This window comes from Moschus berezovskii, chromosome 20, assembly GCF_049115385.1.
Source record: "Moschus berezovskii isolate FMDL1 chromosome 20, NW_MosBer_1.0, whole genome shotgun sequence".
Classification (NCBI taxonomy): domain Eukaryota; kingdom Metazoa; phylum Chordata; class Mammalia; order Artiodactyla; family Moschidae; genus Moschus; species Moschus berezovskii.
The window spans coordinates 48,997,195-49,021,381 of NC_142479.1; the positions used below are offsets into that span (position 1 = coordinate 48,997,195).

Consider the following 24,187-nt stretch of genomic DNA (forward strand, 5'->3'; position numbering starts at 1 on the left):
TATCTGAAAGTCAGATTTAGCTGGTGTTCTGTGTCTATCTGGAAACACAGCCTGTGGCATTAGTCACTGTCACTTGTTCTCATGGGCCCCTCTTTTCCTAGAAAAGAAGACACTCTCAGATGCATCAACACTTGCAATTCTGTGCACAGGGCTTCCAGGTACTTTTGCTCAGAGCCAAACATTTTGTAATTTCCCTTTTGGCCAGGGCGAGATGCAATCCCAGACTTGGTCAGCAGGGGGCACCATTTTCTTAAAATAGATCCTCAGTGGCATTTCTAGGGACTCAGACAGGGGACTATTGAAGTTTCTGTGGCTTCTGTCTTCCCTCTGGAGCTTCCCACTTCTCCCCACCTCACCACCCTGCCAGAGTTATCTCTGTGAAACAAGAATCTGATCCTGTCACTTCACTCCTTAAATCACTTCCAAGATTCCATGATTAACTTCCTAATACACTGTAAAAAGCCCTTGGGGATCCCACTGGAGTCTTTTCCCTGCTTCATCTCCTGCTGCTTCCACCCTACCTGATCCTACACTCCTCACACTTCTGCCACCCCACCCCCACCCCACCCCCATTCACCATGAACTGTTTGCAGCTTCCCACTACAGCATTCGCTGTCATGCCTTTGTACTCACAGTTCCCTCTGTTGGGATTCCCTTTTCCACTTGATGCTTCTAGCAACTCCATTCATTCAACACATTTCACAAGTGTGCATTGAGACCAGTCCTGTACAAGGCACTCTGCTGTGGGCTGGAGACACTTGGAGGAGGTAGCTGACTGGAGCATTTGCCTTGTACATCTCATGATGGGAGCAGGGGAAAAACGACACACAAGCAACCAAATCAACAACGTACTCAGACTTAGCTTGAGGGATAACTGCTTTGGGTCCTCTGATGACTTTCATTTTAAGGGTCTCAAATTCTGCCCAATCATGTGGATGAACATGGATGAATGAAAAGAACAAGTTTAACTCAACAGGGAAGCGGATGAGGTGGGCAGACATGGTGGGTGGATATGTGGCCTATGAGAGCACTGAGAGTACATCCCGCCTACAAGGGACAGTGGCTTTTCACCTCCTCTGGATTGTAGCCAGTTTGGTTATTTCAAAAAAAAAGACAGCAATATTGATTTTTATGTGAACTCTGACAGTTTTTAAAATTCTTTGCCTGCTAAACCAAATGTGCCTACAAGTCAGATTTGGCCTTTGGCCACCAGTTTGCCACCTCCCTTATTGCAACGTTGTATCACTCTCTTACATCTGGTTAGTATTTATATGAATTTTCTCCCCCAAGACTGTGTCCTTGTGTCTTTATCCCCTAACACATAGTAACTGACACAGGGTAGGTGCCAGTCAAACATCAATAAATATCTATTGGAAATTTTGGGAGAAAGAAGGGAAGAAGAAGCAGACAAACTAGGAATAAGTTTGTTGATGGAAATTCTTAGTCCCACTGCTTTAGGCATGGGACAGATGGAACAAGAAAACCTGAAACAATTTATTGCTGAGTGTGTGTATGCTCATGAGTGTGAGTTCCCATGTTAGCAGGTGTGATAGCTGGAAAATATGTCTGAGAACCATCAGCTCCTTTCTCAGTGAGCTCCCAAGCCATCTTTCCCCATTCTTGGCGGATGAGGGGGAGGAGAAGAATGCAGGGCTCAGGGTAGACTCCTGGCTTCCTTCCAGGACCTGTAGTCACTGGCACAGAGATCAGAAAGAGCTTATAGAGGTTTTTGGCACAAACTGATCCATCCTCGGGGGAAGGTGTCTGGCAGCTGCTGCCACCCACTGCCTGCCCGCTAGAGTGCCCACTGCATAGCAAGCAGTTGTGGGGGTCAAAGTAAAACACTTTCTCTTCTCACTTGTCCAAAGTGAGATCATCAAAATGACCTCTCATCCTACATTGGGGGATCAAAACTCCCAACTTAGAGAGAAGGGTGAGGATGGCTTCGACTCCCCATTGCAGCCTCCAGAGACAGAGAGGAAGCTTGACCCCTGGAGCAGTCTGCTGATTCTGCTAATGGTATGCTGTCCTTTTTATCGAGAGAGGATGCTGCCTGTGCCCACGCAAGGGAGCATTCTTGCTGCCCCAGTGAATAAAGACATATCTTCAGAAAACAGAAATCTGAGGCTCAGAAAGTATATTTTGTCTGATTTACAGGAGAAGTAACTAGATCAATCAGGAATCAGAACTTCCATCTCGGCCCTGAAATCTCTTCTGGGACCTACTGCTGCTAAGTCACTTCAGTCGTGTCCGACTCTGTGTGACCCCACAGACGGCAGCCCATCAGGCCCCCCCGTCCCTGGGATTCTCCAGGCAAGAACACTGGAGTGGGTTGCCATTTCCTTCTGGGACCTAAGAAACTGTAATTTTCTGAATCATGGAGGTGAAGGGGCAGCCTGCAGTACGTTGGAGTCACTCTTTAAGCTGGATTATGGAAGTTTTGGCCCCGTGTTTCTCTCTCTGGTGAGAAGTATCTTGAAAGCCAAAGATCTATCCAGCCTCCAGTGTGCCTTTTGCACCCTACCAGAGCTTGGCCAGTCAGAAGCTTTGAAGCAAGACCTTCCAGGAAGCAATTTCTCCCACAGGCAGTGCTGACTCAGCCCAGATTCCAAGCTCTCAGGCTGGTCCCTGGCCCAGAGTAGCCAGAAGGGGCAGAGGCACACAGGGGGCTACAATCCTGGGTTGTGTGATGCTGCCTAGAAGGAGGGATGGGGTGCAAGACTAAATTGCACCCTAAATGGAACCCTAACTTTGAACCCTAAATTGCTTAAGCTTTTGCTAAGGATAAGGGAAGGAAGACTCAAATAGTGGCTTGAGTCCTCTGGGTTCCAGCATCCTTTGACAAAAACTATCTTTCCTCAATTCCCAGGGGTAGGGATGATGGCAAATTTAATATCTTTAATCTGGAAGTAAGACCATTCCTTGTCTCATTTGTAACCTGCCTGGGGTAGGGGGTGACTGACCATCTCTCTGGGGCCTCCATCTGACTCTCCAACATCCCCTTTCCCCAGAGGACCCCATTTGGATTAAAGGGAAACGTGTGCTCCCTCGGTTCTCTTCACTTTCTCTGCAAACTCTAAAATTCCTCCCATCTCTGCCGCTGCCTGCCACCCTCCTGCCACCTCCCCCTTCAGTCCTTCGTGTCATTTTCCTCTCCCCTTCTCCTTCCTTCTCTCTCTTTCTCACTCTCCCGCAGTTCTGACAGTGAATCTTTTCCCTGGCACAGACCCTCGGCTTGCTTGCCAGCCCTGCTGGGTTACTCGTCTCATTTCTATAGCTTCTGTCCAATTAGCTCTCTGGCCAAGCTCATCGGGAGCCCTCTCCTCTGGCCATGCTGCCTCCTTCCTTCCTGCTGCTAGCAATGCTATCACCTGTGATTCATTTCCATTTGGGAATGGGGGTAGAAAGTTGGTTTGAACAACCTGGGCTATGTTTGGCAATCTACTCTTTGTTCTTCATTGAGGGCACCAGCAGAGTTAAGAGAACTTTAAGGAAGAGAACACCCTTTCCTTGACCATTAAGGACTCCAGGATCTAGTTTTAATGAATGGGAGATCAAAAGCTTTTTAGAGTCAGCTGTCCTGAAAAACAAGGGCCCAGTGACTGGGACAACTGCACGCCTTGCCACAGAAGACAAAGCTGTGACTCAAAGACATCACATAGATGCTTTCTTGCTCATTCACGTTCCCGAGTTTAATGTCATTGGCTTGGGAATTAACTTTGAGACTTTTCCAACATAGATAAAAATAGAGCTCATAAATGCCATCCCAGGCACTTTCTGATAAGGTGGCCTTTTAAGGGAAGACTGGGCTCCCAGTGGATGGTGTGAGTCAAGAAGCCGCTCTTGCATATGTTCAGAGTTTTTACAGGCTTCTGACCAGCCTGTGGCCAAACAGTGGATGCAGGAAGAGGAAGCTGATGGAGGTTTCTGTGCCTGAAACTATAGGATCCAAGTTCCTGAAAGGAATGTTTGTTCCTCCAGTTCATTCATTTATTCATCACACAAGCACTTATCTGAATATTCAACTATGTGCGAGGAATGTTTCCCTGTACTGGAAACACAATAGAGACGAAGAATGGAAATTCTTGCCCCCAAGGAGCTTATCATCTAGTGAGGAACAGAGAAGGAATCAGGCAACAGCAATACAGGGGTTGCAGTGAGAAGAGAAATATGGGAAGGCCTAGCTCAGGGCTAGGTAACACGCACAGCTTTCTGGAGGAATAGATAGATGACCTGAAGCTGGAACATCAGCAGAAAATTAACCAGGAGAAAATGAGGTTAGATCTGGGAAAGGTGTGGAGAAGACTGTTCTGGGAAGAAGTCATAGTATATGCAAAATGCGAGAACCTGGTTTTCTCAGAGATGAAAGCAGTTCTTTGTATGACAGGAAACTTAGTTGCTGGGTACAGTGGGAAGCATAAGACACGGCCTGGAGACTGAGGTATAGGTCACTGTTAAAGAGCCTCTCACATCTGTTAAGGTTTTTATATTGAGGGCAATGAAGGGTGGAATGCAAAGAAATTACTTGATCAGATTGGTTTTTTAGAACTCTCAGTCTGGCTGCAGAGCAGAGAATAACTGGAAGGGTGAAGACCAAAGGTTGGGAGCCCAGGGAGGAGGCTGCAGTGATCCTGGGAAGGATGAGGGAAGTGTCAGAGAAGATAGAAGTAGGCAGAACTGGGAGATAACTAACGTATAAAACTCTCAGAACTTGGTGCTGAATTAGAAATGGACTTGAGACGTCAAGGATACTTTCCAGATTCCAGGCTTGAGCTACTTGGTGAGATGAGAAAACACTGAAGGAGAAGCAGGTTTTACATCTGTTATGTGCCTATGGTCCATTCAACTGAAGGTATCAGGCTGATAGTTGGATATGTAAGTCTGGAGCTCAAGAAAGTCCTGGCTCAAGATAGATTTGGAATATTCTTTAGCAGATGGATGGCAGTGGAGCTGTGAGGGAAAAAAAAGGAGCCATCTCCAGGCAAGTGAGGACAGTGTGAAGAGGAGAGGAACTGAACCTAATCCAAGGCAAGCTGATGTTCAAAGGATGGCCAAAAGAAGAGCCTGTAAAGAGGCTGAGAAGCAGTAGCCAGCAAGAAAGAAGGAAAACCAGGAGCAACAGTCTTCTGTCGTTGGCCTCCAGCATTCGTTTCCTCCTTCTGCCAAGAGAGCCCTGAATTTCCTTTGGGGAATTCACTCCTACTCTGTCCTCAGTTCCACGGTTTGGATCATAGGAGAGACATGCTGGCTGGCTCTTCCTCACCCACCTGATCCCCTCCCCACAGCCCTCCCACTTGCTCTCTGTACTCCAGCCACACAAATTTTCCTTGAGTTTCTAAAAAAAACTCCATGCTTTTTCTGGCCTTAGGATCTTCATCTGGTTGGTCTGCTTTCCTTCCTCATTCCCCTTCTGCACACTCTTGGCCTACTAAACTTCCTTTCGTACTTCCAACCTTCTTTGACATTCCACACAAGTCTAGGGTTTTCTGTCGTATGTTCACTCATTCAGTATGGACTGAGCACCTTCTGTCTATGTTGTCAGAACTGCGTTGAATTCTGGGACATTAAGGAGAGCAAAACAAACAGGCTGGAGCCAACAACTGATTAGAGGAGACTGACGGTAAAAAAGTAAACACACAACTACAAGTTAGTGTTAGTGCTGTAAAGGAAGTAAACTTAGTACCAAGAGGGTCCTGACCACTGAAGCTGGTGATCAGAAAAGGTTCTCTGAGGACGTGAAAATTAAACTGAGACCTGAAATAAGAGGCAGAACCAGCTAAGGCGAAGAGTTAGGGGGAAAGCGTTCAAGGCAGGGGGAAGAGTAACCACAAACGCTCATGGAGGGAAAGAGCTTGATGGGCTCTAGGAACTGACAGATGGCCAGTATGGCTAAAATGAAGACGGGGGAGAAAAGCAAACAGGACACATAGTTGAACATGAGACTCTTAAAGGCAGTGGTACAAAGTCTGGGTACAATGGGAAGTTATTTAAGGTTTTTAAGCAGGGGGGAGCATGATCTGACAAGTTTTAATTAGACTGCCCTAATCCCAGGGACGGGGGAGCCTGGTGGGCTGCCGTCTATGGGGTCGCACAGAGTCGGACACGACTGAAGTGACTTAGCAGCAGCAGCAGTTGCAGAGTGAAGACCAGATGAAGGACAAGCAAAGAATTAAGAAGACCAATTAGGACCCTATCACTGTGGTTAAGGCAAAAGAGGATGTTGGCTAGAAGTTGAATGGGACCAAGGAGATGGAGAGAGGTGGACAGATTCAAGGGATACTTTGAAACTAGAATTAAAGGGAATCCCTGATGGTTTACATATGAGGTATTAGAAGAGGACTCAAGGATGATGCTCAATTTTTGGCCTGAATGAGTGAAAAGAGAACCAGATTGGCTTGGCTTGGACTGCCCCAGCCCACTTTGCTGCTCCCCTCTTCCTTGGAAACCCTGAGGCAAATCATCAGAAACCCAGAGCTTGAGAAGCAAACACTGTTCAGAAACCACTGGGCTGGAGACACTCAGTATGGTCCCTTCTAGTTTTGAAATTTTAAAATTCTAAACTGAAAACTCTTTGTGAATAGGGACGATATTTCTATTCTTTTGACTTCTCCTGTAGTTACCTTGGTAGAGCTCCATACCTGGGGAGCATTCAGTAAGTGCTAGTTGACTGTTCATTTGGGCACAGAGCTTCCATAATTGAATTTTAGATTAAATTCCCCTTTTAAAATAGGATTCTAATGTAGAATAAACTTTCAATTGAAATCAATTCACCTTGATAAAGTAAAGCCATGGCAAGGATAATCTAAAATTACAAAATCAGAAGTAACTTCTATTTGAGTGGAGACAGAGAAAAAAATTGTTTTTGCTAAACAAATTATCTACATTTAGGTAAATGTTACTTTAGGGCAAATAACATCAGGTAATGGATCAAGCCTGTTCAGAATAGAACCAAGAAACCACTGAAAATAATTCATAACACTGAATATAACCCATATTTTATTAATATATTTTTTGTTGAAAACAAATATTGACACTTCAAAACTTATTTTGAAACAATGACTAGATAATTCTTAGAACCATTTTAAAGATGAAGGAGGGCCTTTCATGGTGGTCCAGTGATTAAGACTCCATGCTGCTAATGAAGGGGCCATGGGTTAGAACCCTGGTCAGGGTTAAGATCCTTACATGCCACACGGCCAATAATAAATAAATAAATAAATAAGAACAAGATGGAGATGAAGCTGTGTGGCCAGTCCAGGACAAAAATCAGACAGGCTGGACTGAAACTTGCCATTTCCTCTCCTCTCTTTCCCACTGAATCTGCTCTGCTTGATCCTCCACTGTTCAGACATCATCTTTCCTAACCATTTCTCCAGGTTAAAAACTCAGAACTTCAATATCGACAAGCTCATTGATCAAGTCCTCAGATAAGTATACCATTTCAAGTCTTTTCTTTTATAAAAGAACGGAGTAAAGTAACAGAATGTCTTTTATATGCCGAGCATTTCTGAACAAACAGATCATTCAATGCTGCTTATTGCGCTGTGATGAACGCCCTTTTCACAGATGAGGTGGCAGGGTTGGTGGTCCAGCATCTGACTCTCTTCCTGCTCGGGATGAGTACCCTGTTGTGGACAGCATCAGTGAGAAGGAGTGCTGAAGGTGACACCATGGACACTATGGCAGCGACACCTTTTTCATTTCCCACCCCCCACCCCCAACACCACCACCACCCAAGGTGGTCAGGGCCTGGGATGTGGTCTAGGGATAGTCAACAGGGTGCTGCTGCCTGGGCTTTGGGTTTGCAGCCTGAGGTACACAGATGGAAAGGTTAGATGTCCTTTGCAACAGCAGCAGCAGGGGCAAATGTGTCTGGTGGTGGCATTCTGCGGCAGTGCTCAGTGGTTGGACCTCCTGGCGACAAGGTCCTGCTAAAGAAGATTTTGTTCTTCCTCTATTAGTCCTTGGTTTCTGCTGAATTTCCGACTCTTCCACTCCTGACAATTCTGGGAGCCAGAGATATATCTTCAGTAAATTTCAGCTGGGGCTGATATAGCCAGCATTCGGGCAGTTCTTGCAACAAGAAACCTGACTATCTCTGAGGAAACAGATTCCAAGGAGCTTGTCAGGGGCCCCACCTAGCAAGTGTCAGTGTTCTGGCTGAGAAGCCCATGCTGCTTCCTTGGTTCCATGCTTCCTGAACAAATATAAAGAAGGGCATAGCGGAAACGAGCAAGGATGGCACACCAATTAGAGTGAGGTTTGAAGACCAGCAGGCATGTGAACACTTACCCCAAATCCACATTCAGTCACACATCCAAAAATAAGTAGGGTCTATCCTAGTCTGTGTATGGGGATTGTGCTATGTTCAAATATGATTTCAGTTAATTCTCACAACAACATGATATGGTGGATATTATTGTCTCCATTGCTCATATGGAAAAACTGAGGCTCAATGAGGTTTGTCCAAGTTTATATTTAGTAAGCGTTAGTGCTGGGTTTGAACTTGAATCTCTAGGCGAAGCGCCTGGAGCTCATTCATTAAGCCACAGCTGTTCCACTATGAAATTTAATCAATAAATATTTTGTTGCTGTCAATTTTCTATTAACCCCATCGCAGCCCTAGCACGACCTAATCAGTGTGTTCTTGTTGGTATGCTTCCTTGAGTGTAGTCTTACACCCGTATCTCGGGGGGTGTCATCTGCCTCTTTAGACAGGACCATGCTGGCAACCCACTCCAGTCTTCTTGCTTGGAAAATTCCACGGACAGGGTCACAAAGAGTCAGACACAACTGAGAGACTGAGCACACACACATGCCGCTACTAAGGATCTTCCTTCCTGCATTTCCCTGCCCTATGCCTCAACCCATCTGTGCATTCCTGCCTGCCTCTACCTCCCCTACACCTTCAAGAGAAACCATGCCTTTGCTCATTGGACTGTAAAATGGAACTGAAGATCCTCGTTGGCAGAATAAATACCAGACATCGTAGGGGTCTTTGGGACAGATTCCTTGCCCAGACCTGGCTCGTGATGGCCAAAGAACACTTTGTCATTGTATTTTGGATTAAGAAAACGAGTTCTGTGTGTTTCCTGCCATCACAAAGAGCAGTGAACTGAATTGGTGCCACTGTAAGCTTGATTGTTGTGGCACAGATAAAAGCCTCATTAAGTCCCTCATGAGGAAGAGAATTTTATTTTGAGGATAGAGGAATGCGGAGGGGGGTTCTTGCTTGTGGTTACAACAACAAAACAGTCAATGGAGGAAATAATTAAATAACTGCACTCCCCCCGCCCCAACCAATCCTTGTCAAGAGACTGGGTGAGTTTTTAATTAGTGCTGCATTTTCAATAAATCCATATCTGTACGTGGTGCTGATTCTTTCCTGGATAAGGAAAGATAATAATGAGAATCCTATTTTTCAGTCCCACACTAAAGGGATGCCTAGTATATTTAATCATGCTGTAGAAATCCTGGCAGCTTTCTCTGAGCCCAGCCTCTGCTCTAATTACATTTCTAGATTTTAGTAAATTGAAAGGGAAAATGTAGGAACAAAATAATTAAAACCGAAGAGGAAGTGCATATTAAAAAGGAGAAGCTGTTTAAAATTCTTCCACATAGTGCTTCCAAGGACATCTACAGTCATTTAATCAGATCCACACCAAATCAAAGCCCTTTGTACAGAGGCTGGTGGGATCACATCTCAGGTGGGCGGTATGGTCCACACAGAAGAATGGGAGCCTCATCACACCAGGCTACAGATGGGCATCAGACGCTTAAGTCCTTCCAGATCTCTAGAGATTCAGGGCCAGCTGAGACAAGCCGCTGGTGCAGACTCACCAGCTCTGAGGAGTCACTTCCCAGATCCCAGGCAGAATCTCACTAAACTGTAATGATTAGCCCCAATTGTGAGGTAGCTAGAGTATGTTGACCATGCCTCCAGTTCTCTCCTTCTGCACCCCTTCCCCACCTCCATGCTTCTCCCTCCAAGGAGTGAGAGTGAAAAGAAGTGAAAGTGTTACTCATTCGACTGTTTTCAATCCCATGGACTTTAGCTCACCAGGCTCTTCTGTCCATGGGATTCTCCGGGCCAGAATACTGGAGTGGGTTGCCATTTCCTTCTCGAGGGGATCTTCCCAACCCAGGGATCGAACCCAGGTCTCCTGCATTTCAGGCAGATTTGTTACCCTCTGAGCACCCCTTCCCCACTTCCATACTTCTCCATCCAAGGAGTGGTACACTTTTTCTTTCTTCCCTGCCATCCTGTGAAATCTGAAGTCAAGAGAACAGGAAATTAACAGCTTCAGTGACACTAGGAATCGGTTCTTTGTAACTGGTTACTGGGTTGCCTGTGGGGCACTACTACATTTATTCAAGGACCAAAACCCTTGATGCCTTCAGATAATGGAATGAAATGTTTGTTGATTATGATGAGTGAGTGAAATCTAGTTGGAAAGTTTCAAGAATCAGCCTGATAGGTGACAAAAGTACTTCTTGTTTTAAGTGGTGCAGGGATAGTAACCACATCATTGTTGAATTTAGGATCTCCATTTAAAATAAATTTTTTTTGGCTGTGCTGGGTGTTTGTTGCTTTGCGTGGGCTTTCTCTAGCTGCAGTGAGCAGGGGCTACTCTTCGTTGTGGTGTGCAGGCTTCTCATTGCGGTGGCTTTCTCTTGTTGTGGGGCACAACGCTTTAGGAGCACAGGCTTCAGTAGCTGTGGCGCACAGCCTTAGTTGATCCCAGGCACATAGAATCTTCCTGGAGCAGGGATTGACCCCCCATCTCCTGTATTGGCAGGCGGATTCCTATCCCTACACCACCAGGGAAGTCTAGAATCTCCATTTCTTGATCATTTTGGGTAAAATATGGGTTGAGCAAGCTTTAGGAGTGTTTTGTCTGTCATTCCAAGGATATTTTGTAGGGTCTGCTTGTGTATTTGAAAGTGGACAACAGCCTGGCACTGTCACAGCCTACCATGTGGTTTGGCTCATGTATTTCCAGCTGTCCCTGCTGAACAGACTCACCAGCCAAGGGGCCCCAGGACCCATGTGGCAGGACATAGTGAGCACTGTGTCCTGGAGACAGTGCCACAGAAGCAGAACTTCCAGTAGCTATCCCCAAGGCAGGGTTCATACTTTGTCACCCCATGACCCAGAGGTTTATCTGGTTGCTTTTTTGGATAAGATGCTTTCTCACACGTTTGTGTGTGTGTGTGTGTGTGTCTACATAATGATACAATCTCAGTATGGAAAAGAGACAATGCTTCTTCCAGATTATTTGGCTCGATTCAGTTAGAATAAAATTTTTGAAGTTTAAGCTTAGGCAAGAATTGTAGCAATAATCAAATATTCCATCACTGGTGAAGGTAACTTCTTTCTCCCAGGGCAGAGATGCTCTGAGACCCCCCCTTTTTTTTAAGTTTTTTTTTTTTTTAACTACACTATGCAGCATGCAGGCAGAATCTTAGTTCCCTGACCAGGGGATCAAACCAGTGCCCCTGCAGCAGAAACAGAGTCTTTCTTAACTGCTGGACTGCCAGGGAAATTCCTGAGATACATTTCTTTTACTCAACTCAGCAATCAATGACAGTTCTTAAGAGACAGGATGTGAGACCAACTGGGGACCCAGGTGTCCAAGAAAATAAATTGTCCCTGAATCAGCTTGCTATCAGTTAAGCCACCTACATGCTCACCTTACCGCAAAAGAATGGGCCTTTTTTGTTTCCGAAAGCTCTAAGTTACTTAAAAGTCTCTAAAATCATCAAAAAGTTCAAAATATTTTACTGACACAGAACTGGTTAGAAAAATAAGATAATATATGTAAACGTCCTTAGCAACCCACAAGCTGCTAGCGAATATACGGTGCTGTTGTTAAATGCCTTTATTGTTACGCTCACCCGACTCCCAATCTTAGTGAGCCGCTGTTTCGTCCTCGCACCTCTGCGCAGCCTGCCGCGCCCTACACGAGACCCTCTGCGAGTTCCCGCCTCTTTTTTCTCAAGCCCCTCCTTCCCTTCAAACCTTCGGGCCCGGGCGACACTCGGGACGCATGCGCACTAGGGAAGGTAGGCGGAGTCTTGAGGCAGAGGGAGGAGGAGCTGGAGAACCTAAAAAGGGGAGGGGAGCGGAGTAGAGGGGGCGGAGGCCGCGCGGGGTGGGGCCCGGCGGGTACGCGCTCGCTGCGTCGACGTGCTGACGCCATGACGCCCCGGCCGGTGTGTTTCGGTGTGTGTGTGTGTGTGAGTGTGCGCGCTCCGAGTGTGTGTGTATTTGTGTATCGGCGGTCCCGCAGGTCCCGGATGTTGCGGACAGTATGAGGCGAGCGCAGGGGGACGGGGACCAGCAGCTGTCGCCGCCGCTCTCAGGTGAGTGGGGTGAGGAGAGTCGAGGGAAAGGGTTGTCCTGTCTGAGTGCGGGGGTTGTCTCCCTTAAGAGGTGACTGACCCCCCACTCTCCCCCCCACCACCCCGCGCCGCACATAGACTCTTTTTTGCCCCATTTCCCACATCCCGGATTATATGGCCCGCGAATGCCAGCAGTCGTGCCTTCTCCTAATCCCAAGCATTCAGGAGACACAAACGCGCCCCCTGCCTTCGGCCCCCCCATAATTTTCCCAGTCCCATCCCCCTTGCCAAATAGTGAGCTGTCGCCTGCGGCGAGATGGGTGACTGCGCATGCTCGAGTGTGAACGAGCTAGGGGTGCTTGGTCGCTGCCCTCGGGGCGCATGCGCATCGCTGTGTTGCAGGGACCTGCGGGATAAAGAGCCACTTGACCGCGCGCCCGCCTTCTTCCCAGGCAGTGGGCTAGACTTGGTGCCAGATAGTGGGCCTGTTGCTTCTCTCCAAAAGGGAGGATTTAAATTATTTGAGGGAATTTATGACAAAGCACCGTTCGCGTCTTATGTTGTCATAGGGACTCCCAGGCTACAAACGCCTCCGAGAGCCAGCATTCTCCACGCTGACCCTTCTTTGGAAACTGTCATTGGAACTTCTAGTTCTAGTATTACTTTTCTTTCCTCGGATTCTTCCATCTTCATGTTGTATCGCTAATGCAAACCTCCTCTAAATTTAGGAGTAGGTGGCAATTGTTCTGGCGAGGGATTTTGGTAGCCTTTCTAAGGAGGACTAGGGCCATAAAAAAGAAAGTAAGGGGGAATTCCTTTTAGTAAAATTATTTATTATTCTCACAGAACCAGACAAAGTAAAGAGCAAAGAGTATAAGGCTTAGAGTAGTAGCTGTAAATCAAGACATCTATGTTCTTTGATCTCTAGCCCTCCTCAATGTGACCTATTAGCCTCTTTTTTGGTAAAAGATCTTTTTTGGTGCTTTCGTTTTTAGCTGCACATTATCGATGTTTTGAATAGCACATGAAAAAAGCAATCTGAAACTACTGGTGAACAATAACTTAGCCAGTGGAAGTTTTAAGTAACAAGAATGGTGTTTCTTTCACATTTGCAAATAACAAAGAGCAATTTTTAAAATGAACTTTAAGGTGCAGTAATATCTCAGTGATCTAGAACCTGTGTTTTCAGTTGGCAGATTATACATGGTCCCTTAATTTGCTCCTGTGTTGTCGCTCTTGAATACTTGCTGCCATCAGAACAGGGTGAAGAGATGATAAACTCTTCGAAGCAAAAGGTTTGCTGAATAGCATTGAAATGAATAGTTAAATTGTTGGGGGTGGTGGTGCACATTTTCTGTGTTCTTTTAGTTGTCTCTGCCAACCTTGCTTCCTGTCTGGACAACTTAGGAATGGGGCATGTTATTAGGAAGCCTTGTTTTCTCTTTTCTTTCCTTTGTGTTCTTTCTTTGATACTCATCTCTCAAGGCTTTTTGGGGAGAAGGGGCTGTCATTCTTAACTCTAGGGCCTTACATTCTTGGGCTTTAAAGTGTATATATATATATATATATATATATGTTTTATTTCCTCATTTTACTCTGGCCTTTGCATGGTTCAGCTGTCTTTTGTGCTGTTTTCTGTTGTCATGGTTACAGCTGGAGCCAAGCAATGACACAGGAAGCACAAGAATTTGGGGGGCATATATCTTCTTGTATCCTTTGAAAGAGCTGGACATTCATCTTTTTTCTTGTGTGAAGACTGAGAAGTATAAGTTATTGTGACCACCTCATGCTTAGGCTGGGGTGGTTGATGTCCATTTGATACTTTGGGACTTATCATTTTAGAGCTCTTCATAGTGGTTAGTTTAGTGCTTGGAGATGTTTAATGTTACCTATGTCCAGACTTCTGTCAGGTAGTTTGGTAAAACCTTTTTTATTTCTTTAATTTTTAAAACTTTTTGGCCATGCATGCAGCATGTGGAATCTTAGTTCCCTGAGCAGGGATTGAACCCGGGTCAACTGCAGTGGAAGCACAGCCTTAACCACTGGACCACCAGGGAAGTCCCCTAGTCTGGTAAAATTTTGAAGTAAATTGGAGGTAATAAATGTCCATTTTTCTTCTCAGTAGACTTCTGTCATATAGGGTGCTTTGTTTTTATCTGGTTGAATTTACTGAAGTCTCATAAAAAAGTTGTATGGTGTGAAGACATGAAATGCTTTTAGGTTAAGATAAGTATTAATTAAATAATTCAAATTGGTGCAGTGTGTTCAGTCGCTCAGTTCTGTCTAACTCTTTGCCGCCGCATAAACTGTAGCTCCTCTGTCCATGGAATTTTCCAGGTAAGAACACTGGAGCATGTTGCAGTTTCCTACTCCAGGGGATCTTCCTGACCCAGGGATTGAACCAGCATCTGTTATGTCTTCTGCGTTGGCAGATGAATTCTTTACCAGTAGCACCACCTGGGAAGCCCGAAATTGGTGTAGAGCATTGTTTAAAATACTAACTCTTTAAAATGAGTAACACATGTACACACATATGATACAAAAATCGGAAACTACATGAAGTATGTTCTCCTTTCCTTTTCTGTCCTCCTTTCATCCTTCTAGATTCCTCCCTCAAAGGAAATTGTTACCTGTATCTTGTTTACCTTTCCATAGATAAGGCTTTTACATGCATATACAACTATATATTCTTCGGTGTTTTTGTTTTTATTTGTTGTTTATACAGATAGTAAGATTCTGTACCTACTATTCTGCACTTTGCTTTTTTCACTTATATATCTTGGCTGTCATTTCATACAGTACATAGAGTACCTCTTCCTTTTTGAAAGCTGGCAGATATTCCACTGTATAGATGTGCCATTATCCAGCCAGCTTTTATTGGATAGTTAGGTTGTTTCCAGGGCTACAATTAATTCCTCATATGTACTTTTTATGTACATCGGTATCTGTTGGATTAATTCCTGGTGGAAAGCTATATGGATTTTTAATGTTGTTAAATATTGCTAAATTGTTTTTCATAAAAGTATTAATTCATATTCCTGCCAGCAGTGTGAGTCTGGCTGTTTCCTCACCAATACTGTACTATCTGATTTTTTTAAATCTTCCTGCAGGAGACTTCCCTGGCAGTCCAATGTGGAAAATCCATGCTTCCAGTACAGTGGGCATGGGTTTGATCCCTGGTCAGGGAACTAAGATTCTGCATGCCCCACAATTCAGCCAAAAAAACAAAACAGTAACAAAAACAATAAAACTTTGTACACTCTTTTGTGTAAGACTTTGAAGTTCATCATGTAGCTTGTTAAGCTTCATTATCCCCACTAGTTGTGGATAAATACTGTTTTGCACACCAGGGGTGGTGGTAAAAGATATTGTTGGACTGAAGAATAATCTCATGAGAATAAAGTCATAGCCTGGATAACGTGGCTTTTTAAAAGCAATGTTATGAAGACATGTAGAACCTGTATTCTAATTTCTCCCTATCACTCTTGCTGATTGTTTCTCTATGGGAAATTCTGTAAGCCCATAAGTGATGTTTGATGATCTCCCTTTGAGAGCTGTGACTCAAGATTGTTTATACAAGTGAACTGCTACTCTGTTGAGAAATTGAAAGACTAACCCAGTTATTTAACATGCTTTTCTGAGTGCCTGCACAGAATATTTCTACTAGTACTCTTAATGATAGTTGCAGAATGTGTGCTTCACTATGAATTGTGAGGAAATAGAGGAAAATTCATTTGGGAGGCCTTCCTGGAGGAAAGGAAGTGCATTTTGAGCTGTCTAGGTAAAAAATTGTAAACATACAGAAAAATTGAAAGAATAGTACAGTTGTCATCTTTTTACCAGTTACTCCCTAGATTCCAACAGTTTTTCATGTTTTACTGTATTTGTTTTATCTATATATGTGCATGTGTGCGTATTCAGTCACTTTGGTTGTGTCTGACTCTTTGTGGCCCTATGGACTGTAGCCCACCAGACTTCTCTGTCCATGGGATTTTCCAGGCCAGAATAATGGAGTGGGTTGCTGTGCCCTCCTTCAGGGGATCTTCCCAACTCGGTGATCGAACCCAGGTCTCCTGCATTGCAGGCAGATTCTTTACTGCTGAGCCACTGGGGAAGCCACTTTGTATGTGCATATGTGTTTATATATAATATATAAATCTTTACATTGTAGACATCATGACATGTTAATACTTTAAATACTTTAGTGCATCTTTTTAAAATAGTCATTATTTTAGTTCATTGATCTTACAATACATTGTCACAGCGGAGGCAATTAATACTTTCCCAGTACCATCTAATACCTAGTTCATGTTCAGGTTTTCCCAGTTGTCCCCAACACAACACTTGTTAGCTATTGGTATTTTTTCTCCAAAAATGTTTCCTTAGTCTCTTTTTAAATCTAGAACATTTTATTTAGGAGCTATGCAGTATTGCCTTTTTGAAGAGACCAGGCCATTTGTCTTGTATAATATATCACTTCTGGAGTTTTCTGAGAAACTGGAGTTTCCTCTCAGTTTCATTTAATTTGTTCCTTTATCCCTATATTTCCTTACAAACTGGCAGTGAAGTCTTGGTTATATTCAGTTAAGCATTTTTGGTAATAATACGTCATAGGTGATGCTCTGTACCTCATGTCACATCACAATAAGAGAAACATCATGTCATAATGTCTGACTGATAATGGTGATGGATTTGTTTGTTCAAGATGATAAATACCAGATCTCTTCATTGTAAAGACTTTGTAATTAGCAGGTAATCTGTAGAGTAGTGACACTTTGATCCAGTACTCTTATGCTTCTTCAGCAACGTTTATCACCTACTGATAACAATCTTTGCCTGAATCAGCTATTTCTTTGGTTATTACAAAATGGTAATTTTCTATTTCTAGCATTCCTTTTACATTGATTAGTCTTCCATCATCTGTAAAGTTATCTCTCATCAGTTAGGAATAGATTATAATTTCTTTCCAAAAGTTCAGGTAAATTCTTAATTTACTCAGAATCCTTTAGCAATTTTCTGAGTAAGAAGTTGGTATACCTCTAATGATAGGAAATGATTTTTTTTTTTGCTCTGTTTAGTATCTTTATAAACTCATGGATTTTAATTTACTCTGTGTTTTACCAATAATTACAGACTTTTTTTTTCTGATGCTCAAAATGTCCCATATTTGACCTTTGGGAGCCTTTTATACTTGGTGTATGAGCTTCTAGTAGAGGAAGTCCCTGAATCACTTTGTATTTTTCTTGCCTCAGTTGTCCCCTCACCTCACCTCTGTATGCTTATATATCTATATTACACTTCCTTCCATTTTAATAAACTGTGTTGTTCACTCCATATGGAGCTTCTGGCTCCAAATTCTAACTAAAGGTGCCTTTCTTTTAGCACAGTGTACCTAGTGTTTGATTCATTTCTGTGTCACTGGCATTGTTGGATTCTGAATCTTAGACCTCACAGATTTCTTATCTTGAATACTCTTTGTAAAAAACAGCTAGTCTCTCTCAAGAGAGCATTGCTTCCCAACCCCACATCATTAATATAAGGTTAGCTATAGAAGAGACTGGACTTCCCTGGGGGCTCAGACAGTAAAAGAATCCACCTGCAATGTGGGAGACCTGGGTTCGATCCCTGGGTTAGGAAGATCCCCTTGAGGAGGGCATGGCTACCCACTGCAGTATTCTTGTCTGGAGAATTCCCATGGACAGAGGTGCCTGGCGGGCTACAGTCCATAGGGTCGCAAAGAGTCGGACATGACTGAGGACTAAGCACAGCACAGCACAGCATAGAAGAGACTGGGGAATTTCTTTTCTCATGAGCAAGCTCGCTTTTTTTCTGAGACGAAAGCTATACAAGATGAAATTTATAAACTGATAATTTGTATATAACATTTTCGAGATGTGGGGTTTTGAGCATTATATACCTTTGTGTGTACATGTATAAGTGTATGTTTGTCTTTCCTCCCTTTTCCTTATTTACACACGTTTCTCCAACACAGTTGGAGTGTTATGTAAGATTATGCTGTAATATATATTTTTCATTATCACTAGATTTCATCATGAAAAAGTGACAAATTGTTCATAATTAAGGAAAATTTTCAGTTAGGCCATGAGCTCTAATATCTAGCACTCTTAACACAGGGTCTGGAACAGTACTAAATCCCTGTGGATTTCTGTTGGGTGCTGTGGACTCAGAAATGTTGATGCATCCTCAGTGTTTCCTGAAAACCCATCGCACTAATAAAAGTTAATACAAGGGAAAGATACAGTGGAGCTATATTGTAAAGCTGTTTTAGGGTCTAAACTAACTCCTCAGTCAGTCAGTTCAGTCGCTCAGTTGTGTTCGACTCTTTGCGACCCCATGGACTGCAGGACACCAGGCCTCCCTGTTCATCACCAACTCCCGGAATTTACTCAAACTCATGTCCATTGAGTCACTGATGCCATCCAACCATCTCATCCTCTGTCGTCCCCTTCTCCTCCTGCCTTCAATCTTTCGCAGCATCAAGGGTCTTTTCCAATGAGTCGGTTCTTCCCATCAGGTGGCCAAAGTATTGGAGTTTCAGCTTCAGCATCAGTCCTTCAAATGAATATTCAGGACTGATTTCCTTTAGGATGGACTGGTTGGGTCTCCTTGCAGTCCAACGGACTCTCAAGAGTCTTCTCCAACACCACGGTTCAAAAGCATCAATTCTTCAGTGCTCAGCTTTCTTTATAGTCCAACTTTCACATCCATATGTGACTACTAGAAAAACCATAGCTTTGACTAGACAGACCTTTGTTGGCAAAGTAACGTCTCTGCTTTTTAATATGCAGTCTAGGTTGGTCATAACTTTTCTTCCAGGGAGTAAGCATCTTTTAATTTCATGGCTACCATCTGTGGTGATTTTGGAGCCCAAGAAAATAAAGTCAGCCACTGTTTGCCCTGTTTCCCCATCTATTTGCCATGAAGTGATGGGACCAGATGCCATGATCTTAGTTTTCTGAATGTTGAGCTTTAAGCCAACTTTTTCACTCTCTTCTTTCACTTTCATCAAGAGGCCCTTTAGTTCTTCTTCACTTTCTGCCATAAGGGTGGTGTCATCTGCATATCTGAGTTTATTGATATTTCTCCAAGCAATCTTGATTCCAGCTTGTACTTCATCCAGTCCAGCATTTCTCATGATGTACTTTGCATACAAGTTAAATAAGCAGGGTGACAATATACAGCCTTGACATAGTCCTTTCCTTATATGAAACCAGTCTGTTGTTCTATGGCCGGTTTAACTGTTGCTTCCTGACCTGCATACAGGTTTCTCAGGAGGCAGGTCAGGTGGTCTGGTGTTCCCATCTCTTTCAGAATTTTCCACAGTTTATTGTGATCCACACAGTCAAAGGCTTTGGCATAGTCAATAAAGCAGAAATAGATATTTTTCTGGAATTCTCTTGCTTTTTCAATGATCCAACGGATGCTGGCAATTTGATCTCTGGTTCCTCTGCCTTTTCTAAATCCAGCTTGAATATCTGGAAATTCATGATTCATGTATTGCTGAAGTCTAGCTTTTGGAGAATTTTGCGCATTACTTTATGAAACTGCAATACTTTGGCCACCTCATGCGATGAGTTGACTCACTGGAAAAGACTCTGATGCTGGGAAAGGTTGGGGGCGGGAGGAGAAGGGGACGACGGAGAATGAGATGGCTGGATGGCATCACCGACTCGATGGACATGAGTTTGAGTGAACTCCGGGAGTTGGTGATGGACAGGGAGGCCTGGTGTGCTGTGATTCATGGGGTTGCGGAGAGTCGGACACGACTGAGCGACTGAACTGAACTGAACTTACTAGCATGTGAGATGAATGCAATTGTGTGGTAGTTTGAACTTTCTTTGGCATTGCCTCTTTGGGATTGGAATGAAACTGACCTTTTCCAGTCCTGTGGCCGCTGCTGAGTTTTCCAAATTTGCTGGCATATTGAGTGCAGCACTTTCACAGCAGCATCTTTTAAGATTTGAAATAGCTCAGCTGGAATTCCATCACCTCCACTAGCTTTGTTCATAGTGATGCTTCCTAAGACCCACTTGACTTTGCATTCCAGAATGTCTGTTTCTAGGTTGGTGATCACACCATCACTGTTATCTGGGTCATGAAGATCTTTTTTGTACAGTTCTTCTGTGTATTCTTGCCACCTCTTCTTAATATCTTCTGCTTCTGTTAGGTCCATACCATTTCTGTCCTTTATTGTTCCCGTCTTTGCATGAAATGTTCCTGCCTTAGCAGAAAATGATTTATAAGACTCTTAACCATTTAGTGCTATTTTGAGTAACTTACTGATTTCAAAGCCTGACAATAACAGTATTCTGATATTTATCTGAAATTCGTTTTTCTTTTTGCCATCTTGTCATATTTACTTTCAGATTTTATAAGCTTATTCTCAACCTGGTTTCATAACAGTACTGGCTCCATATTAAATTTTGGTTGTGTGTTCAGGGAAGCACACCTGTTTCTTGTGTTTGTTTTCAGTTATGGTGAATCATTTCAGTAGCTTCCTTTACTTTTGTTCTTGACAAACTCCTCTTACAGTAAAAAAAGATTTTGAAGCTTAGCCTCTTTAGGAAACACTTGGGCCTTAATTCTTGCAACTATGGTCATGTTTTAATAGAATTGGCAGGAGTTGTACAGTTGCTGTTTGTGGCAAAGTTGGTCATGCAACTTTGGGAATACTGGATGCAGACCTCAAAATCGGAATTATACATTTGGACAGTTACCCTTACTTGACTGTGAAGACCTTTTTTTTTTTTTTTTACTGTGCCATGCGGCATATGGGATCTTAGTTCCCTAACCAGGAATCAAACCTGCACCCCTTACAGTGGAATCATGAAGTCTTAACCACTGGACCACCAGGGCAGTTCCCAAAGACCTTTATTCTTTAGTGTTGCTTTCTAAGCAGCTGTTGGCATAAATTTTCAGGCTGGGGCACCAGCTATATCAAAGAAGAGTTGCAGTAGTTCTCTGAAGGCCTCTAATTCCTCCTCGCAATCTGTTTTTTCGTAAGGAAAAAGATACGTGTGTAATCATTCACCTTGATTTGAGATTTACACAGTCCTTTTCTTGGTATTTAAAACAGGTACTACTTTGTGTTTCTATGATTTTGACTAGATACTTCATATGAGTGGAATCATGTAGTACTTGTCCTTTTATATCTGACTTATTTCACTTAGCATGATATCCATGAGGTTCATCCATGCTGTGGCGTGTGTCAGAATTTCGTTCCTTTCAGAGGCTGCATAATACTCCCTTGTTTGTATATAATTACATTTTGTTTATCCATTCATCCACCAATGGATACTTGGGTTGCCACCACCTTTTGTTCTTGTGAATAATGCGGCTCTGAACATAGGTGGACAAATATCTCTTTGAGACTCTGGTTTCAATTCTTTTGGGTTTATACCCAGAAGTGGAATTGCTGAATCATATGTTAATTCTATTTTTACATTTTTTGAGGAACCTCCACACAGATTAATGTAGTGGCTGCACCATCTTACATTCTTACCAGCAATGTACAAGGGTTCCAGTTTTTCTAAGTTTTTGGCAATACTTGTTATCCTGTGCTTTTTTTTTTTTATATAGCAGCCATCCTAATGGGTATGTTTTAGTGTGTTTTATAATTTTATCTTTTTTTGAAACTAAGTTTAAACTTTAAAGATTTTTTTTTTCTTTTATGGTGTATGTTTTTTGTAAGGTAATAGTTGCATCCTGTGTTTTCTTCTGCAAGTTTTAAAGTTATACTTTTCACATTTAAGTTTTTAATCCACCTAGAATTTATTTTGATGTTTGGTGTTCATAGAGATCTAATTTTTTTCATTAGGATAACCCAAAATAAGGTTAATTTTCTTTCCATAAGTATCACCTGGTAAACCACCATCATGTGTTGAATAGTCATGTTTGCCCACTACAACTTTATGATAACATTTCAGTTCAGTTTTGTTCAGTCATGTCTCACTCTTTGTGACTGTGGACTGCAACAGGCCAGGCTTTCCTGTCCATCACCATCACTCCTGGAGCTTGCTCAGACTCATGTCCATTGAGTCCGTGGTGGCATCCAACCATCTCATCCTCTGTCGTCCTCTTCTCCTGCCTTCAGTCTTTCCCAGCATCTGGGTCTTTTCCAATGAGTCAGTTCTTCACATCAGGTGGCCAAAGTATTGGAGCTTCAGCATCAGTCCTTCCAATGAATATTCAGGACTGATTTCCTTTAGGATTGACTGGTTGGATCTCCTTGCAGTCCAAGGGACTCTCAAGAGCCTTCTCCAATACCACAGTTCAAAAGCATCAATTCTGCGGCGCTCAGCTTTCTTTCTAGTCCAACTTTCACATCCATACATAACTGCTGGGAAAACCATAGCTTTGACTAGACTTATTTTGTCGGCACAGTAATGTCTGCTTTTTAATATGCTGTCTAGGTTGGTCATAGCTTTTCTTCCAAGGAGCAAGTGTCTTTTAATGTCATGGCTGCAGTCACCATCTGCAGTGATTTTGGAGCCCAAGAAAATAAAGTCTGTCACTGTTTCCATTGTTTCCCTGTCTATTTACCATGAAGTGATGGGATCTGATGCCAGGATCTTAGTGATGCCACGAAATGATGGGACCGGATGCCATGATACCACTTAATGTGTTTCCAAGTATATGACGGTTTGTGTTTGTGTTCTCTGTATTCTGTACCATTGGTCTGTTTGCATATTTTGTGCTGATACTACACCATCTTAATTGTCATAGCTTTATAATAGTTGTCCTATCTGATAGGGCAGGTCCCACTACCTTGTTCTTTTTCTGTTCATCAACCTCTGTGAAGAACCGTGTCAGATTGGTGTGGTTTAATGACACCATAGGCTGTCTAAATTATATTGACATGATATATAAGGGCCTTCTCCAAGAGAAAGAAAATTATCAAGCCTCTCACATAACAGCTGGTTATTAAGTTTGTCTCTTATTCTGAATGAACCAATAATTTCCATTCAGTTTTTAATTTTGTTGAAGTGATGTTTACTTTTATATAGGAATATTGTCTTCAAATGAAGGGGAGCCTTGTTATAATTTGTTGTCTCATATAAGGACCCAGATTAAACTGTTTTTGTAATGACATTGAGGTTCTGTGGTATTAAGACTTTCTTGATCATAAGGAAATTAAGCCTGTTTAAAATAGCTCATATAAAAGATTTATCAAAAGGAAATAGCTGTTACAGAATCCAAGGAAAAGCTGACCAGAGCTTCAGAAAGGGCTGGCACTGAAACAGTTCAGGTATTTTAGCAGTTAGAGTTAATAGATTCTAGTGTTCCACCACCGGAGAAGGCAATGGCAAGCCACTCCAGTACTCTTGCCTAGAAAATCCCATGGATGGAGGAGCCTGGTAGCCTAAGGGTCGGACATGACTGAGCGACTTCACTTTCACTTTTCACTTGCACACATTGGAGAAGGAAATGGCAACCCACTCCGGTGTTCTTACCTGGAGAATCCCAGGGACAGGGGAGCCTGGTGGGCTTCCGTCTATGGGGTCACACAGAGTCGGACACGACTGAAGTGACTTAGCAGCAGCAGCAACAGTGTTCCACCACATACAGACCTTAGAATCCATGAAGCTTAATTCAGATTCCTGAGCAATATTTGATTTCATCAGTCTAAGGCTTGACTTCCCTTGGATCAGATATCTGTCCCAGGTTCAACTCTGGTTAAGGATACAGAAAGCAGTTTTGAGGGTGGCTGGAATCAGAGGCAAGTTCTCTTAAGCAGTGATTCTCAAAACTTTTTGGTCTCAAGACTCTTGACATTCTTAAAAATTGAGTTTTTCTTTGTGTAGTTAATATCTATTCATAG

General features: G+C 43.1%; 1 protein-coding gene across 2 annotated transcripts in view; it reads left to right on the forward strand.

Moving 5' to 3' along the window:
* The first annotated feature begins 12,198 nt into the window (after positions 1–12,198).
* The window catches only part of SPOP (speckle type BTB/POZ protein), an 89,239-nt gene continuing 77,250 nt past the window's right edge, over positions 12,199–24,187 (forward strand). For both annotated transcript variants that reach the window (XM_055407599.2, XM_055407600.2), the window contains exon 1: positions 12,199–12,366. The gene's annotated coding sequence lies outside the window, so the exon portion shown is untranslated. The remainder of the gene's footprint in view (positions 12,367–24,187) is intronic.